This window comes from Eriocheir sinensis, unplaced genomic scaffold (assembly GCF_024679095.1).
Source record: "Eriocheir sinensis breed Jianghai 21 unplaced genomic scaffold, ASM2467909v1 Scaffold39, whole genome shotgun sequence".
Lineage (NCBI taxonomy): Eukaryota > Metazoa > Arthropoda > Malacostraca > Decapoda > Varunidae > Eriocheir > Eriocheir sinensis.
The window spans coordinates 81,451-90,000 of NW_026111709.1; the positions used below are offsets into that span (position 1 = coordinate 81,451).

Here is an 8,550-nt window from a genome sequence, read left to right on the forward strand (position 1 = left end):
CGCGTACATTACCTTTATTGACCCCATCACGGTGCTCATACATAACAGAGTGGCCGATCTCTCTCTCTGTCGTTCTCTCTCTCTCTCATATTCATTTATTCTATTTTTTTTCATTAATCTACTTTCTCCAGGCTCTTCCTTCTACATATATTTATTTTTGTTATTTTTATATATCTTTTATCTTTCCTATACTCTCATCTTCCTCTTTTCCTATCCTTCTCTCTCTCTCTCTCTCTCTCATATCCACTTATTCTAACTTTTCTTCATTATTCTACTTTCTCCATACTGTATATTCGTCTCTTTCTATTTATTGCTGTTATTTTTTTTTTTTAATCTTTCCTATACTTTCCTCTTCCTCTTTTCCTTTTCCTCTTCTATTTCTCTCTCTTTCTCACTCTCTCTCTACATTTCATTCTCTACCTATCTACTACAACTATTGCATCCCATGACACTATATTCCTCTCTCTCTCTCTCTCTCTCCCATCCTTCTCCAATATCGTGAGGGCTAAGCGACCCTTGGAATGGAAACACGAATCGTTATATTGATACAGCATAATTTAGTGTGTGTGTGTGTGTGTGTGTGTGTGTGTGTGTGTGTGTGTGTGTGTGTGTGTGTGTGTGTTTCTTTTTTTTCCATTTGTGTTTTATTTTCTTTGTTCACTTTCATTTATTCTTTTCTTTTTGTCTTTCCTTTTTATTATTTTTTCTATAACCTTTTAACTTGTCTCTCTTTTCTTTCTCTTTTTTGGGGGGTACTGTTTTATCCGCCTTTCCGTTCTTCCTCGATTTGAAAGTTTATTTGTTTTTATATTTTATTGCCGCAGTGTGTGTGTGTGTGTGTGTGTGTGTGTGTGTGTGTGTGTGTGTGTATTAATCTCCATTTCTGTTCGACTATCTGTTTGATCTACTTGACTCTCTCTCTCTCTCTCTCTCTCTAATTAATTAATTAAACGACTCGAAACGATAATCTGAAGGAATCAAATCACAAAGGAAACTTAAAGAAAGATTAAACAGACTGATAGATAGATAGATAGATAGGTAGACAGATATATTTACAGAGAGAGAGAGAGAGAGAGAGAGAGAGAGAGAGAGAGAGAGAGAGAGAGAGAGAGAGAGAGAGAGAGAGAGAGGTGAAGATAGTTTTAAAGACGAGCATTAGACAGACAGCAGACGGACAGATATTTAAAAAGACATCCATTCACAGATATTTAAACAGAAAACAGACTTAAAAAAAACCACACACACAAAGGTTGAGAAAGAGAAAGAAAAATACAGAGGAGCAGAATAACAGAAAGACAGACAGACACACGAAGAGATATATATATAACAACAAATATTCGAAAACAAAACTAAAAGAACGAGAAAAAGAGAAAAGTAATAAAAAATAAATGGTTTCTCTTTCTCTGGTCCAAAAAGCTGTGAAGTTAAAAAAAAGAAGAGAATAAAAAAAGATAAAAAAACACATCGGATCAAAGTCTTTTTAAGGTGTGAAGGGGATTTTTATCTGTCGAGAGAGAGAGAGAGAGAGAGAGAGAGAGAGAGAGAGAGAGAGAGAGAGAGAGAGAGAGAGAGAGAGAGAGAGAGAGAGAGAGAGAGAGAGAAAGAGACAGACAGAGAGAGAGAGAGAGAGAGAGAGAGAGAGAGAGAGAGAGAGAGAGAGAGAGAGAGAGAGAGAGAGAGAGAGAGAGAGAGAGAGAGAGAGAGAGAGAGAGAGAGAGAGAGAGAGAGAGAGAGAGAGAGAGAGCATTGTCCCGTAAAAAAAAGTCAGGTCAGGAGTAGTTTCCAAAAAAAGTGTTTCAATTTACAGTAAAGAAGAGAAAAAAAATATATTGGTGATGTTACTTCGGCTACTGCATTGACTGCTATCACTACTACTACTACTACTACTACTACTACTACTACTACTGTGATAAACCCGAGGCCATAGGTTCGAGTCTCTGAAGGCGGCTGACAATTTTCAACCATCGCTGTGTGGACTAATATTACCCACATGCTGCCCAGGTCCTCAATCAACCTTAACTTCAGCGACTTCATTCAAGAGGAGCACCGGGGGGCAGCATGAGCCCAGCAAGAGTCATACATCACGGCAGCCACTATAAATTAAATTCGCCTGCGCCACTAACGAGCAAGAGGTCCTTCAAGACAGCCTTCTTCGTATCAAGACAACTCTCCACCCGAAATTGACCTCTCTTTTGCCCATTCTTTACTTTTTTCTACTATGGGAGCGGTGAGTAGAGGGCTTTTTTTTCTCAGTACTCTTTTTGTTGCCCTTGAGCCGTCTCCTTTGCTGTAAAAAATAAAAAATAGACAGCAAGTAAAAAAATAAAATTATAAACACGTAGAAACCGCGAAAATATAGATAACAGAAGGAAACTATAGATACAGCAAAACCATATATACGATAAATAAAAACGAAGCCCCGAAAGTATAGATACCAGAAACCGCGAAAGTATAGATACCAGAAACCGCGAAAGTATAGATACCAGAAACCGCGAAAGTATAGATACCAGAAACCCCGAAAGTATAGATACCAGAAACCCCGAAAGTATAGATACCAGAAACCCCGAAAGTATAGATACCAGAAACCCGAAAGTATAGATACCAGAAACCCCGAAAGTATAGATACCAGAAACCCCGAAAGTATAGATACCAGAAACCCCGAAAGTATAGATACCAGAAACCCCGAAAGTATAGATACCAGAAACCCCGAAAGTATAGATACCAGAAACCCCGAAAGTATAGATACCAGAAACCGCGAAAGTATAGATACCAGAAACCGCGAAAGTATAGATACCAGAAACCGCGAAAGTATAGATACCAGAAACCGCGAAAGTATAGATACCAGAAACCGCGAAAGTATAGATACCAGAAACCCCGAAAGTATAGATACCAGAAACCCCGAAAGTATAGATACCAGAAACCCCGAAAGTATAGATACCAGAAACCCCGAAAGTATAGATACCAGAAACCCCGAAAGTATAGATACCAGAAACCCCGAAAGTATAGATACCAGAAACCCCGAAAGTATAGATACCAGAAACCCCGAAAGTATAGATACCAGAAACCCCGAAAGTATAGATACCAGAAACCCCGAAAGTATAGATACCAGAAACTGAAAGTATAGATACCAGAAACCCTGAAAGTATAGATACCAGAAACCCTGAAAGTACAGATCCCAGAAACCCCGAAAGTATAGATACCAGAAACCCCGAAAGTATAGATACCAGAAACCCCGAAAGTATAGATACCAGAAACCCCGAAAGTATAGATACCAGAAACCCCGAAAGTATAGATACCAGACACCCCGAAAGTACAGAGACCAGAAACCGCGGGCCCAGGTGCATGAAACTAACCTCACCTTCATTTGTCTTTCACCGCAGAAGCCAATAGTGAGGATTTTAATTAAAACTCAACCAACACACACACACACACACACACACACACACACACACACACACACACACGTACACACACACACACACACACACACATACACACACACTTCTCCTCCTCTTCCTCCACCTCCTCCTCCTCCTCCTCCGCCATAGACGATAGGTCTTCTGGTGTCTGTTCTTCCTATGTATTCCTATGTATTCCTCCTCCTCCTCCTCCTCCTCCTCCTCCTCCTCCTCCTCCTCTTCACCCTCCTCCTCTTACTAGCTGACTGAACAAAGGAAGAGATAGAGTGGGATCGAGAGGAGGAGGAGGAGGAGGAGGAGGGAGAGAGATAAGGATGGATAGAAGAGGAAGTGGAGAATGAAGAGGAGAATGAAGAGGAGAGAGAGAGAGAGAGAGAGAGAGAGAGAGAGAGAGAGAGAGAGAGAGAGAGAGAGAGAGAGAGAGAGAGATCCCTCCTCCTCCTACTCCTTTCATAATGTTTCCTCCTTCCTCCTCCTCCTCCTCCTCCTCCTCCCCTTCCTTTCCTCCATCTCATCTTCATATTCTCTCTCCTCTCCATTACCTCCTCTCTCCAACTTGCCACATCCTCACATTTCCCTCCTCCTCCTCCTCCTCCTCCTCCTCCTCCTCCTCTTCCTTCCTTACCTCCATCTAATCTTCTCACCTTTCCATCTCTCTCTCTCTCTCTCTCTCTCTCTCTCTCTCTCTCTCTCTCTCTCTCACCTGTCGAGTTATTAAGAGAAGGAGAGAAAAAGGAGTCGGAGAGAGGAGGGGGGGGGGGAGGAGGAGGAGTAGGAAGAGAAGGGAAGGGGATATCAGAGAAGGGAGAATGGGAAAGGGAAGGGAAGGGGAGGAGAGGGAAGAAGGGAAAAGGAAAGATAGGAAGGGAGGGAAGGGAAGGGGGAGGAAAGAAGGAAAAGAAGGAAGAAAGAGAGAAAGAGAGGGAGGGGAGGGGGAGGGGAGATTGATAAAACGAGAGATAAACAAATATACGAAAGAAATTAAAAAAACGAAAAAACAAGAAAAACGAGAAAAAAAGCAGATATCAAGAGAAAGGAAAATGAAGGAAAAGAAGGAAGGGAGTAAGAGGGAGAGGAGGAAGAGAAGGGAACGAGGAGGAAACAGAGGAAGGGAGTGAAAGGCGAAAAAAAGGAAGGGAAGGGTAAGCTGGAAGGGGATAGAAGGAAAAGGATAGAGATAAGGAAGGGGGAGAAGAGAGAGAGGGAAGGAAGAAAAGAAGAGGGAGAAGGAAAGAAGAGGAGGAAGGGAAATAGACGAGGAGGAAAAAAAGGAAGGGGATGAAAGGTAAGGAAAAGGAAGGGAAGGGTAAGCTGGAAGGGGACGTCAGGAAAAAGAGAGGTAAGGACTGGGGAGGAGAAGGGAGAGAAAAGAGAGAGAGGGAAAGATAAAAATTAGAGAGAGGAGGAAAGAAATGGAAGGAGAGAAGGCGACTTAGCTGGGAGGAGGAGAAGGGAGAGAAGAGAGAGAGAGGGAAGGAGGAAAAAGAAGAGAGAGGAGGAAAGAAAGGGAGGGGAGGGGAGGGGAGGGGAGTTAGCTAGCGTCAGTATATCCTCATCTACGCGGCCAACACACCTGGGCCGCCTTGAGTCACGGCAGGCAGGTGTTGATTATGTGTTGGATACCTGTCCGGGGTTGTGTGCTGCCCCTGTTGTTACCTGTTTTTAAGTTTATCCTTCTCTATCTCTTCGGGTCTATCTATCTGTCTATCTATCTATCTATCCTTCCATCCATCTATCTATCTCTGTCTGTCTGTCTATCTATATGTCACTTTCAATCTCTTTGTCTGTCTGTTTATCTCTTCGTCATTTCTTCTCATTATTCTTCCATTATTCCTTTTATGGCGGGTATTTTTATAATCTTTTCACTCTATTACCTTCCATTAACTCTATTACCAAGCAAGATGGCGCCATTATAAACACTTGCCTGCGCCATAACACCCTGGGGCCGACTACCAGGTCCCACGAAAAAAAAAAAATCCTGTGCCATTTATTTCTTATTTTTTTCTGCACAGACGAAGGAAAAGGAAAAGAGAAAGAGAAAGAGGAAGGGAAGAAAAGAAATAAAGGGAAGGGTAGGGAAGAAAGGGAAGAGAAGGGGAAGAAAGGGAAGGGGCAGAAAAGGAAGAGAAAGGATGGGAAGGGACAGAAACGAAAAAATGAAAGAAAGGAAGGAGAGAAGGAAAAAAAGAGAAAAGAGAAAGAAGGAAGAGAACACGGAACCATGATGGAGGTGATGTTCTATAAATTGGGCGAATGTGTGTGTGTGTGTGTGTGTGTGTGTGTGTGTGTGTGTGTGTGTGTGTGTGTGTGTGTGTGGAGGGGGGCAGGGGGGGGGGCTATGATGCGCCAGCTAACAAGTATTATGTGGTATCATGTGTCTTACTTGTGGTGGTGGTGGTGGTGATGGTGGTGATGGTAGTGGTGGTGGTGGTGGTGGTGGTGATGGTGGTGATAGTGGTGATGAAGTAATGGTGATGATAAGGAATAATAAAGAAGAAGAAAGAAAAAAGATGAAGAAGAAGAGTAACAACAACAACAACAACAATAATAATAATAATAATAATAATAATAATAATAATAATAATAATAATAATAATAATAATAATAAACAAAACCATAAAAAAACGTAAAATAAAAACCAGTAAAATCCCATCCACTGAGAGCGAGAGCGAGAGAGAGAGAGCAAAGGGAGGGACCAGTCGCAGTCTAGCCAGTGAGCGAAGCGGGTGTGTGTCTCTCTCTCTCTCCTCTCTCTCTCTCTCAACGTGGATTTGTTTGTGATTTTTTTTTACTATTCAATTCGTTTTTTTCTGTATTTTTCTCTATTCCTTTCTTCCTTCCTTTCTTTCTTTTTTTCTCCTATCTTTTCCCTCTTCCTTATTTTCCTTATTTTTCCTTCCTTCCTCCCTTGCTTACTTCCTTTATTTTCTTCGTTTTTTTTCTTTATACGATTCCATATTCTCTTTTTGTGTTAGTTTGCTCTTAAAGTCTTTCAAATTTCCTTCCTTTTTCTTCTTTTTCTCTTTCTCTCTCCTCCACTTCTTTCATATCCTTCATTTCTTTCTTCCTTCCTTCCGTTTTACTGTCTCATATGTTTTTCTTAAATTTCCTTCTTTATTTTCTTTACTTCCTTTCATTCCCACGTTCTATATTTCTTTCTTTTCTTCCTTCCTTCCTTCTTTCATTTCTTACGTTCTAAACTTTCTTTCCTTCCTTCCTTTCATTCTTTACTTCTTTTCATTCATTCATCATTTCTTTCTTTCTTCCTCACCCACTTCCTTCCTTCCTTCCTTTTTTTCTTCCTTTCTTTCTTTCTTACGTTCTAAACTTTCTTTCCTTCCTTCCTTTCATCTTTACTTCTTTTCATTCATTCATCATTTCTTTCTTTCTTCCTCACCCCCTTCCTTCCTTCCTTCCTTCCTTTCTTACGTTCTAAACTTTCCTTCCTTCCTTTCATCTTTACTTCTTTTCATTCACTCATTTCTTATTTCTTTCTTCCTCATCCCCTTCCTTCCTTCCTTCCTTCCTTCCTTCCTTTCTTGCGTCCTAAAATTTCCTTCCTTCCTTTTATTTTTTGCTTTTCATTCAGTTTTTCTTTCTTTCTTTTTTTTCATCCTTCCTTCCTTCCTTCCTTACTTACTTGATTACTTTCCTCGTCTTTTTTACGTGTTTGTTTACTTTCTTTCCCAGTAGGAGTCAAACGAGTGTGTGAGTTTAGATGAGATTGTCTGTCTGTCTGTTTTTTTTTTTTCTTTACTTTTTTCTGATCTTTTTTATTTATTTTATTTATTCTTGTGTATCATTATTATTCTATGTATTTTCTCCTTCCTTTTCACATTTTTCTTTCTCTCTTTTTTATAATTTTTTTTGTTTGTGTTTTTTCTTATTTTTTTCTGTTTTGTATTTTTTTTCGGGTATCAATATTTTTCTCTCTTTTTTTTCGTTTCCTCTCTCTCTCTCTCTCTCTCTCTCTCTCTCTATGATTTTCTTTCTTCTTTTTTCTCCTGTTTATTTTTATTTTTATTACTTTTTCTTTCTTTGTTATTACATATTTTCTTTATTTTCTTGTACCAATATTTTTCTTTTTTTCTCTCTTCTCTCTTTCACGCTTTTCTTTCCTTCTTTCTCCCTTTTTTTCTCTGTTTTCGTTCTAGTTTTATTACTTTTTCTTTTTCTTTTTCGTTATTTTCCATTATTTTCTTGTACCATAATTTTTCTATCTCTTTTTCTCTCTCTCATTTTCCCGCTTTTCTTTCTCTTTTTCCTCTTTTTTCTTACTTTTTCTTTTATTTTCATTTTTTCGTTTCTTAGTTTTCCGTTTTGTTTTATATATTTTCTTTATTTTCTCCCTTTCAATATTTTCTTTATCTTTTTCCTCTCCTTTTCAAGCTCTTCTTTTTCTCTATTTGCTTCTGATTCTGTTTTTTCTTTGTATTTTTCAGTTTTATTTTCCTTCGTTTTTTTTCTTTTATTATTTTCTCCATTTCAAAATTTTTCCATCTTTTTCCCTCTTCATTTCAAGCTTCCCTTTCTCTCTTTTCTCCCCTTTTAAGCTGTAATTGGAGTTACTGAGCCAGACACGTGACAAAAGAGAGAGAGAGAGAGAGAGAGAGAGAGAGAGAGAGAGAGAGAATCACGCACACACAAATACACACACACACACACACACACACACACACACACACACTCAGGAAGACAGACTGCAAAAACAAGGCTGTAAAAGAGAGAGAGAGAGAGAGAGAGAGAGAGAGAGAGAGAGAGAGAGAGAGAGAGAGAGAGAGAGAGAGAGAGAGATAAAAGGCCTGTCCCTACATCACTCTTCCGGTAACAGGAAATAAAAGGGTTTTGACAGAAGGATTTTAGTGATCAAAAGAAGAAGAAGAAGAAGAAGAAGAAGAAGAGATAAAACGAAGAAAAGACAATAAAAGACAATAAAACAGTGAACCAGGAAGAAGGATTAGAAGAAAGGAAGAAAAAGGAAAAGGAAAAAAATACCGAAAAGAGAAGAGAGGAAGGAGGAAGAGAAGGAGAGAAAGAGAGAGAGAAATCCTTCCTTTATCTCCATCTCTCCAGCATCCAAGCCACGCCTTCTCTCCAACATTTGTAAGGTAAGATAACTATCCCTCTCCAC

The 8,550-nt window shown here is 39.5% G+C and overlaps 1 protein-coding gene across 3 annotated transcripts in view; it reads left to right on the forward strand.

Moving 5' to 3' along the window:
- Positions 1-6,125: 6,125 nt before the first annotated feature.
- LOC126992043 (leucine-rich repeat neuronal protein 1-like) overlaps positions 6,126-8,550 on the forward strand; it is a 44,630-nt gene continuing 42,205 nt past the window's right edge. For all 3 annotated transcript variants that reach the window (XM_050850713.1, XM_050850714.1, XM_050850712.1), the window contains exons 1-2: positions 6,126-6,145; positions 8,251-8,527. The gene's annotated coding sequence lies outside the window, so the exon portion shown is untranslated. The remainder of the gene's footprint in view (positions 6,146-8,250; positions 8,528-8,550) is intronic.